Source organism: Mesoplodon mirus, assembly GCF_964341445.2.
Source record: "Mesoplodon mirus genome assembly, chromosome: 13".
Lineage (NCBI taxonomy): Eukaryota > Metazoa > Chordata > Mammalia > Artiodactyla > Ziphiidae > Mesoplodon > Mesoplodon mirus.
Genome location: NC_138989.1, coordinates 7,931,841 through 7,942,745, shown reverse-complemented (window position 1 = coordinate 7,942,745; position 10,905 = coordinate 7,931,841).

Here is a 10,905-nt window from a genome sequence, read left to right as displayed (position 1 = left end):
TCATCTGTAAAATGGGAATTATAGTAGTACCTCCCTCATAGGGTTGTTACGAGGATCATCTGAGCTAGTGTACGTAAAGTGCTTTGCTTGATGCCTGGCACACGATAGACTCAATTAACAGTTACCAATTACGCTTATTATTATAAGGAATATGGAAGGGTCTCAAATATCAGGTTAGGGGGCTTGGGCTTTATCTTTGAGGGAATGAAGAGCTTTTGAAGATTTTATAGCAGAGTTGCAACATCATCAGGACTTTAAAGGCTTCTGCTCAAGGTCAGCACAGGGGAAAGCTGTGGATAGCTGCTGTGCTTGGACTGGAGTGGCCCAGTGACCTATTTGTGATTCTTTATTATATTTGAGGAACATAAATAAACCAAAAGGCTTTTTTTACATTTGAAAATTGGACCCCCAAACAGTTAAACAGCCCTGTGCCCTGTTTCCTAGAATCTACAACTCCAGATCCCCAAACAGACAGAACTAATGAGGATTCAGAGGCACAAGCCCATGGATAGAACCTCCCCATCCTCTGTCAGGCTCCACAGACTCCTCAACAAGGGCTGAAATAACAGTTGGGAACAGAGGGTGTGAGGGCTGGCCAGGGTGCCCAGCTGTTATCAGGACTAGTGCAGCGGGGCAGGGCCAGCTGGGTGGGGCTGGTCTTATCTCTTGGGGCACAGAGCCCACATGCCTGAGCTTTGGGGTGACAGGCAGCTGTATCACCAGGCATCAGTGGTGGCCTGGAGGGTCCAGAGAGTTGATGGCATGGGATACGGGATCCCTGGGCTCTGGAGACGATGTGATCTTGGGCCACTTCCAGCTCCTCTCTGAGTCTTAGTGTCCCAAACTGTGTAAGCAATGGGTGCCCAGGGTCTGATGTGCCCAGGACAGAAGGCTGTCTTCTGTGCTTGGCTTTGGGGCGTTGAGCAGTGTCCTGGATTTCGTTGGTTTTGCCTCTCCAGCATCCATTCCTCCTTTAACCACAGCATCTCACTTTTCCTTTGAGGAACCATCCCTTCCCCTTCTCTGTCCATGTGGTTTGGGGGCATGTGAGCCAAGACTGGCCAATGAGAATCTCTGTGATTGGTTCAGGTTTGGGTGCCTGGCCACCGCCAGCCAATGTGGGTTTGCCCTGGGACTTTTGCTTGAGAAAGAGCCTCTCTCTGAGCTCTGGGTTTGTTGAGCTAATTGAATGGTGCTGTGGTGCCGTGTCTGACTCCATGGAGGGCAAATGTGCCTGTGTATAGAGCCAGCGCAGCAAAACAACAATGAGAGAAGGAGACAGATCCCTGATATCTGAGTGACCTGTTCCAGGCATGCTTCTGGGTGAGCCAAAATTTCCCCTCCTTGGGACTTCCCTGATGGTCCGGTGGTTAAGACTCCGTGCTTTCACTGCAGGGGGCCATGGGTTCAATCCCTGGTCAGGGAGCTAAGGTCCTACATGTTGCGCGGCACGGCCAAACAAAAAAAAAAATTCCCCTCCTTTGTTTAAGCTACTTTGAGTTGGATTTCTGGTATTTACAACCACTGATCCTGACTAACACAAAGAGACTAAGACTAAGAATAATAGTAACAACAGCAACACTGTGGGCACTTATTCAATATCAGGAACCAAGGGGGGGGCAGTGGCAGTCGTCCGTTTGGCCACTGGCATTGATATTGTTTAGATCTGCTGGCACAAAATGATAAAGTCAACAGACGTTTAGCAGTTTTTATTATTATTCTAAAATTCTCTATGGACAGTGCAGCCCTGGGGTAGGCATGGAGATAGATATTCTGTTCCACCTCCCTTCAAGGAAGGACTTGCTGCCCAGGTGCAGGGGTGGGCATTGGGGGAGTGGCTGGCTATCAGCTCCTGTGGGATCTCCCGCAGCTGCACGGACTTTGCCCGAGGTCGCCTCTTCCCGGGGCAGCCCACACCTGGTGGCTGAACAAGGCAGGGGTGGAAAGGTGGCCCTTTCAGCCCAGTGGGGGACAACTCTGACCCACAAGTCTGTTTCCAGAGCCCCTGGTTGGGGTTGGCCAAGGCCTGTTGGGCCTCCACCACTGACTACTTCTCCCCAGTCTGGCTTCCCCCCTTCATTTCACCGGTGTTGACACCTAAAAACATCTTGTACCCCAAGCTCCGTCTCAGCCTCTGCTTCTGGAGAACCCATGCCATGACCAGCCTTGCTACCTGCACCTGGGGTGGGCAGCACCCCCTGCCTCTCCCCACTGGCTGTGCCACTCCCAAGCACTGTGCCTATTTTATCTTCTCAACTCACTATTATTTTTCCCATTTTACAGATGAGGAAACTGAGACTCAGGAAGATGAAGGCTTGCCCAAATAATAAATTGTCAGGACTTGCCTGCTAGCTCAGTGGTTAAGAATCTGCCTCCCAATGCAGGGGACATGGGTTCGAGCCCTGGTCCAGGAACATCCCACATGCCACGGAGCAACTAAGCCTGTGCGCCACAGCTACTGAGCCTGCGCTCTAGAGCCCTCGAGCCACAACTACTGAGCCCGCGTTCTGCAACTACTGAAGTCCTCATGCCTAGAACCTGTGCTCTGCAACAAGAGAGGCCACCGCAACGAAAAGCCTGCGCACTGCAACAAAGAGTAGCCCCTGCTCGCCGCAACCAGAGAAAGCCCACGGGCAGCAGTGAAGACCCAACACAGCCAAAAAAAAAACCTAAATAAGTAAAGCCCGTGCACTGCAACGAAGACTCATCCCCCGCTCGCCGCAACTAGAGAAAGCCTGCACGCAGCAATGAAGACCCAACACAGCCAAAAATAAATTAAAAATTAATTAATTAATTAAACAAAAAACAGGCTGCGAGCAAAAAACCAAAAAAACAGACAAGCATCCATATTTGGACAGAGAGTCAATAGTTTGCTCACTCTGCCCTAGACAGTCAATAAAACAATTAAGCATTAGTTTGTAGCAGTTGCTGAATTCTGTGGTATAAGTGCCCCTATGGCCAGGTTCAAACTACCAACGTAAGGTAGTTCGAACTTGGAGTTGAGAACAGTATAAGTAGTAACGTATCACAGAAAAATAGGCAAAAGCCTAGGTAGTACTAAAATGTAGTGAAATAATTAGGAAATGATGAGATTTGAGCACTTATTACCTTTGTTTTCATGATAGCTTATTTAGTTGTAAGTTTATATTAAATTTTGTTCTGCTTTTTAATGTAATTTTTAATATACATAATTTAATTTTAAGTAATCTGGTATTTAAAACATTTTTTTACAAACTTCCTGAAGAAGTCACAGTGGGCTCTCCTGAGCCTGTAGGAACTGCTCTGCAATGCTTGCCTGAGGTTCAGGGGGCGGGAGGCCCCCATGACTGGGGAAAGGGCAGAGGACATCAGTGGCCCTGGAGGAGCAGCAACTGCTATGACATCAGGGCCCAGGGCACATCAAAGGGTTTTCTCTTTCCTCTCTGGCCAAACAACTATCTCGTCAGTTGCTCCATTATTTGCATAAGCCCAGGGTGAAGTTACTCAAGATCAGCCATTGATCCCTTTCGAACTGAACCTGCGTCTCCACCATCCAAAGTCCCTAAACTTTTGAACATCTGACACCTTTCAGTTCGGAACGCTGACTTTCATTCTTCACAAGGGCAATAAGGGAGTTAGCTTTGGCCTCCAATTTGCTGTGTTGCCTTCAACATATTGCTTAACCTCTCTGAACTCCCTTTTTCCATTTCTGAACATTAGGGAGTGCTCTTATGAGTCTTCGGTACCTACAGGAATAGGACTGACTATGTGTCCAATGCTTTGCATTTAATATAACAGCCCTATGAAGTAGGTGTTATTATTATACCCATTTTACAGTTAAGGAAATTGAGGCTTGGAGAAGCTAAGTGGCTCATACTATAAGTGGTAGAGTTGGGATTCATTCCCTCTACTCCCAGCCCAAGTTTCTCATTTTTTTCTGGTGTGTCTCCCCGCGTCTGGAGATCTTCAAGATTTTTACAGATGAAAGGGGTCTGAGGGCTTCCCTGGTGGCACGGTGGTTAAGAATCTGCCTCCTAATGCAGGGGACACGGGTTTAAGCCCTGGTCTGGGAAGATCCCACATGCTGCGGAGCAACTAAGCCCATGCGCCACAACTACTGAGCCTGCGCTCTAAAGCCTGCCTGCCACAACTACTGAAGCCCCCATGCTCCGGAACAAGAGAAGCCACTGCAATGAGAAGCCCACACACCGCAACAAAGAGTAGCCCCTGCTCACCACAACTAAAGCAAGTTCGCAAACAACCTAAATGCCCATCGACAGACGAATGGATAAAGAAGATATGGTACATATATACAATGGAATATTAGCCATAAAAAGGAACGAAATTGGGTCATTTGTAGAAACCTAGAGACTGTCATACAAAGTCAGAAAGAGAAAAACAAATATCGTATATTAACGCATATATGTGGAACCTAGAAAAATGGTACAGGTGGACCGGTTTGCAGGGTAGAAATAGAGACACAGGTGTAGAGAACAAACGTATGGACACCAAGGGGGGAAAGCGGCGGGGGGTGGTGGTGGTGGTAGTGGGATGAATTGGGAGATTGGGATTGACATATATACACGAATATGTATAAAATAGATACCTGATAAGAACCTGCTGTATAAAAAATAAAATAAAAAAAAAGCCCACGCGCAGCAACGAAGAACCAATGCAGCAAAAAATAAATAAATAAATAAATAAATTTTAAAAAAAAAGGCAGGGGGGTCTGAGTAGTCATTAGTCCTGGGTCTTGGAACCCAAATGCCCCAGAAGCCAGGAGGGTGATCTAGAAGAGAGAAGAGCTGGGTGGAATTGTGGAGTCCTAGGCTCACACCTTGTCAACAAGGGTGATGATTACTCAGCTTCAGCCAGTTATCCCCTGTGGGCATGTGGGCTAGTTTGGCCAGATTTTGTTCAAGAGAAGCTGGAAATTTGAATTTTTATGTGAAATCCATTGATTTAAAAATTGTTCTGTTTTGGGGAATTCCCTGGCCATCCAGTGGTTAGGACACCGCACTCTCACTACCAAGGGCCTGGGTTCAGTCCTTGGTTGGGGAATTAAGATCCCACAAGCCTCGTGGTGTGGCCCCCCCAAGAAAATTTATTTTAATTCCATTAATAGGAAATAACCAGAATAGGTAAATCCCTAGAGACAGATGCAGATTGGTGGGTGCCAGGGGCTGGGAGGAGGGAGGACTGGGGAGTCACTTTAATGGGTATGGGGTTTTCCTTTTGGGGTGATGAGAATGTTTTGGAACTAGATAGAGGTGGTGGTTACAGGACGTGAATGTACGAAATGAATTGTTCACTTAAAATGGTTAATTTTATGTCATGTGGCTTTCATCTCAATAAAAATATTGTATTCTAACTTTTTTATGAGTGTGTTTTTTGATATTGATAGAAAGTATTTTTTTCAAAGGTTAATAATACACATAGAAAAATGCAAAAAGTATATGGCTTTCTGAATTTTCACAAGCTGACCACACCTGTTTAACCAGCTCAGATATATATTTTATTTTATTTTTTGTAACAGAATTAATGCAAGTTGATATAGAAAAAAAACCCACATAATTAAAAGTGAAAAAAAAAGAGAAAAAAGGAAAAAAAAGTAAAGAAAACTAACCCATTCATAATCCTTCAACCACAGAAAACCACCATGGACAATTCGGGCATATCCACCCAGACCACTTTCTAAAAATGTATAAACATATGATACTTTTCTGTGACATTTTGTGTATACTTTGTAAACACTGTTCACGGTAATAAATGCCTGTGTTGATCATAAGTGTGCGTGTGTTTCTTTGAAAGGCTGTGTCGTGATTATTTTAATCAACTCTGGAACCAAATGTTTAAGTTGTTGCCAAAATCTTGCCATTAGAAACAGCATCTACCATGATCTATCTCACTTGAAGTTACAGTTTTGTGCTCTTAAACAATTATTCCTGTGTTAAATTACTCTGAGTTCATATTAGCCAGTATCCTATTTTCTAAATTGCTTTCTCTCCTGCCCCTTCTACTCTGCCCAGCTACTAAATATTAACGATCTCACATGTATAATCCCCTACCATGCTTCATGCTTAAGCAGTCATATCCAAGCATATTACAGGCACATATAAGGGGGAAATGACTTTGTTGTATGAAAACAGTGTCATGCACTCTGTGGCTCTCTGCATCTTACTTTCCCAAATGTTTAAGCATTGGCATCTGTGCTGGATAGCTTGTGCGCCCCTCCAAGGCTCGTCGCTCTATGTCTTACTCTATGCCCTAAGCCCCTTTGCTCTCTGGCAACCAGAGGCTCCAGCAGATGAGAGGAGACTGGCAGTGGGGAGATGGGGGGTGGGGGAGCCCCCTCTGCCAGATGTTTTTTTTTAAAATATTTATTTATTTATTTATTTGGCTGCTCCGGGTCTTAGATGCAGCATGTGGGATCTTTAGTCGCAGCATTTGGAATACAGTTCCCTGACCAGGGGTTGAACGCAGGCCCCCTGTATGTACTGGGAGCGTGGAGTCTTAGCCACTGGACCACCAGGGAAGTCCCCAGATTTTTTTTTAACATTAGCTGTGTTGCTCTACTGAAGACCACACTCCTATGGGTGGCTACGACCCTCTCTGGGATCCCAAACTGCTCCCTCCCCTTGCCCCTTCAGATCTGGGGGTGATAGCCCACCCCATTGTTGCCAGTTCTAGCCGGTTTCATTATCCCTTATTTGCTCCCTTAAACTTGCCCGGTGACTCTGTAAATAACCTTTTCATTAAACATACCTTAAATACCCTTCTGAGTATGCCCGCTATTTCATGATGGGGCCCTGAACTGACTCAGCAACTAAAATTCTTAAAACTCTCAGCCAACTCACACAAATCTGCCACCAGTTAACACCTTGGAGGGAATTCCCTGGTGGTCCAGTGGTTAGGACTCCACGCTTTCACTGCCTTGGGCCTGGGTTCGATCCCTGGTCAGGGAACTAAGATCAAGCTTTGGGGTGTGCCCCCCCCAAAAAAGACCTTGGAGTCCAGCCTCTTGATTTATAGATGCAGGTACTGAGGGTAATTGACTTCCCAGTTTGCCTGGCTCCCAGTAGGCCAGGGCAGAGGGAAAATATGGAAGATCTGCAGGGTCCTGGAGGCGGGGAGTATGACTGTGACTGCCCAGGTCTTGTGGGTAGCACTCGGGTCTACTTCCCAATTCCCTTTCTCCTGACCTCCTTGTTCTGAAATGAAAATGAGAAAGGTATGGATGTTTGGAAGGGGCAAACAATTTAAGTTCTCCTACATCTTGGTAGCTTTGTAAAACAAAAGCTATGTTGCCTGCCTGTGGCCACTGCAGGTAAGATGAACCAGAACACAGGCACCGCAATGTTCATTGCAGCACTCTTTACAATAGCCAGGACATGGAAGCCACCTAAGTGTGCATCGACAGAGGAATGGATAAAGAAGATGTGGCACATATATACAACGGAATACTACTCAGCCATAAAAAAGAACAAAAGATTACCATGCAGCCACATGGATGGACCTAGAGATTGCCATACTGAGTGAAGTACACTGAAGACATAGAAAGACAAATATCACATGATATTGCTTACATGTGGAATCTAAAAAAAAAGGGTACAAATGAACTTATTTATAAAACAGAAGTAGAGTCACAGATGTAGAAAACAAATTTATGGTTACCAGGGGATAAGGTGGGGAGGGTTAAATTGGGAGATTGGGATTGACATATACACACTACTATACATAAAATAGATAACTAATAAGGACCTACTGTATAGCACAGGGAACTGTACCCAATACTCTGTAATGGTCTGTATGGGAAAAGAATCTAAAAAAAAAAAAGGAGTGGATATATGTATATGTATAACTGATTCACTTTGCTGCACACCTGAAACTAACACAACATTGTAAATCATCTATACTCCAATAAAAATTAAAAAAAAAGACGAACCAGAACAATTGGAATAAGGAAGGAGCAGATTATTCTCTCCGTGTGTTCCCTTAGAATCCTTGATTAAACACTCAGTCAAACATCTGAAGCCAAGCCTCAGTTCACAGCCTCTGAGTCCTCAGTGTGTGGGACACACAGGTAAACATGCATTTATGATACCAAATGGAAAGTGCAGTAAACAGTCCAGCTTTGGAACAGGTTAGGGGATGATTCCCAGGAGAGGTGATGTTTGAGCTGGATGGATCTTATTATTTTATTTTTATTTATTTATTTATGGCTGTGTTGGGTCTTAGTTGCTGTGCGCAGGCTTTCTCTAGTTGCGGCGAGCGGGGGCTACTCTTCGTTGCGGTGTGCAGGCTTCTCATTGTGGTGGCTTCTCTTGTTGTGGAGCACGGGCTCTAGGTGCTCGGGCTTCAGTAGTTGTAGCACGCGGGCTTCCGTAGTTGTGATGCGCAGGCTCTAGAGCGCAGGCTCAGTCGCTGTGGCTCGCTGGCTTAGTTGCTCCACGGCATGTGGGATCTTCCTGGACCAGGGCTAGAACCTGTGTCCCCTGCATTGTCAGGCGGATTCTTAACCACTGCGCCACTAGGGAAGTCCAGAGCTGGATGGATCTTAAAGGAGGAGCTGAAACCAGCCTGGCCTGAGATGATGTCCTAGAGAAGGGATGAGCAGGTGCTAAGACCCAGTGCTGAGAGAGACTGAGCAATAAATGTGCCAGAAACTGCTGGCAATTTAGTGTGGCTGGATATAAGTTTGTGTGTGTGTGTGTGTGTGTGTGTGTGTGTGTGTGTTGGGGGCGGGCGTAGGGGTCAAAAGTCAAGCAGGGATCAGAAATGTCTTGAAGGATAAGAAAAGGTGCTGGAAAGCCACTGAAAGCTTTTAAGCAGCGGAGTGACAATGTTATTCCTTGGGTAGGTTATTCTGGCTGCCGTGTGGAGAATGGATGGAAGCAGCAGCTAGAAGCTGAGACAAGTTGAGAGGCCTCGGAAATCTGGGGTGGTGGGATGAGAGCAGAGGTGGAGGTGATGGAAAGGCTTTGAGAGCTATGAAAGCATATAAAGGGACAGGATCTAGGTCCATTATAATAATAACAACTTTATATAGTGACTTAAACAATAGCTCTGGTTTCCGACTGTATAGGAAAACAATTTTTTTTGGAAAAATAAATTTCAAACCCTCACTGAGATTTACCTATTGTTAAATTTTGCCTCTTTTTCTCACTCTCTCATTTTATACATACATACATACATACATATGTGTGTGTATAGCTTTTTTTCCTGAACAACTTGAAAATTTGTTTCAGAAACCATGACACTGAACCTCTAAACACTTCAGCATTCATTTCCTTTGAATAAGATTTTCTAATATAATCACAATACCATTATCTTACTAAGGAAATTTAATATCCATACACTATAATATGAAGTCCATATTCAAATTCAACTTCACCAATTGTCTTTTTTAAAAAAATTTATTTGGCTGCACCAGGTCTTAGTTACGGCACACGGGGTTTCTTAGTTGTGGCATGCATGTGGGATCTAGTTCCCCGACCAGGGATGGAACCTGGGCTCCCTGAACTGGGAGCGTGGAGTCTTAGCCACTGGACCACCAGGGAAGTCCCCTAATAATGTCTTTTATAGCTGCTGTTTTTTAATTTTTATTTATTTATTTTTTGCGGTACGTGGGCCTCTCACTGTTGTGGCCTCTCCCGTTGCGGAGTACAGGCTCCGGACGTGCAGGCTCAGTGGCCATGGCTCACGGGCCCAACCGCTCCGTGGCATGTGGGATCTTCCCGGACCGGGGCACGAACCCATGTCCCCTGCATCGGCAGGCGGACTCTCAACCACTGCGCCACCAGGGAAGCCCTGTTTTTTATTTTTAAAATTCAAAGATTGTGTGTTGCAGCTAGTTATTGTGCCTCTCTCTTTTTTCTTTTCTTGCATCAATGTTAGAAATGTTTACTTAAGAGATAATTGAGGGCTTCCCTGGTGGCACAGTGGTTGAGAGTCCGCCTGCCGATGCAGGGGACACGGGTTCGTGCCCTGGTCCGTGAAGGTCCCACATGCCGCGGAGCAGCTAGTTCCGCGAGCCATGGCCGCTGAGCCTGCGTGTCCGGAGCCTGTGCTCCACAACGGGAGAGGCCACAACAGTGAGAGGCCCGCGTACCGCAAAAAAAAAAAAAAAAAAAAGAGATAATTGAGGCAGGAGTTCCCTGGTGTTCTGGCGGTCCAGTGTTTAGGACTTGGTGCTTTCACTGCAGTGGCTGGGCTTCAGTCCCTGGCTGGGGAGCTGAGATCCCACAAGCCATGGTGCGGCTGAAAAAAAAAAAAAGAGAGATAATTGCACAAAATATAGGAGGCCTAAATGTAATCAGTTCTACTTTTTTCTGTGTAAAGGTTATTTTAGCAACTTTTTATTTTGAACTAATTTCAAAGTTACATAAAAGTTGCAGTGATAGTACAAAGAATGTTCCTATATGTTTCACCCAGAGTCACCAGTGATTTATACTTTGTCACATTTACCTTTTCATTTTCTTGACTACAAATCTATCTACGTATATATAGAGATTTTTTTCTGAACCATTTGAAAGTAAGTTGCTTCTCTTGCCTCTGAATACTACAGGGTGCATTTTCTAAGGACATTGTCTTAAATAACCCAATACGAGTATCAAAATCAGGGAGTTTAACATTGGTACTATATTCAAATTTCCCCAGTTGTCCCAAGGATGTTCTTTATAGTTTTTTTTTTTGTTTCTTTTCTTTTTTAAGGGAACCAGGATCTAATCAAGGATCACATATTGCATTTAATTGTTGTGTCTTTAGTCCTTAATCTAGGTGACTGCCTAGCTTCTGTGTGGATATTTCACAATAATGACCTTTTTGAAGGGTTCAGGACAGTTGTTTTGAAGAATGTCCCTCAATTTGGGTTTGTCTGCTTGTTTTTCAGGACTGGATTCAGGGCAAACATGTTTGACTACTACA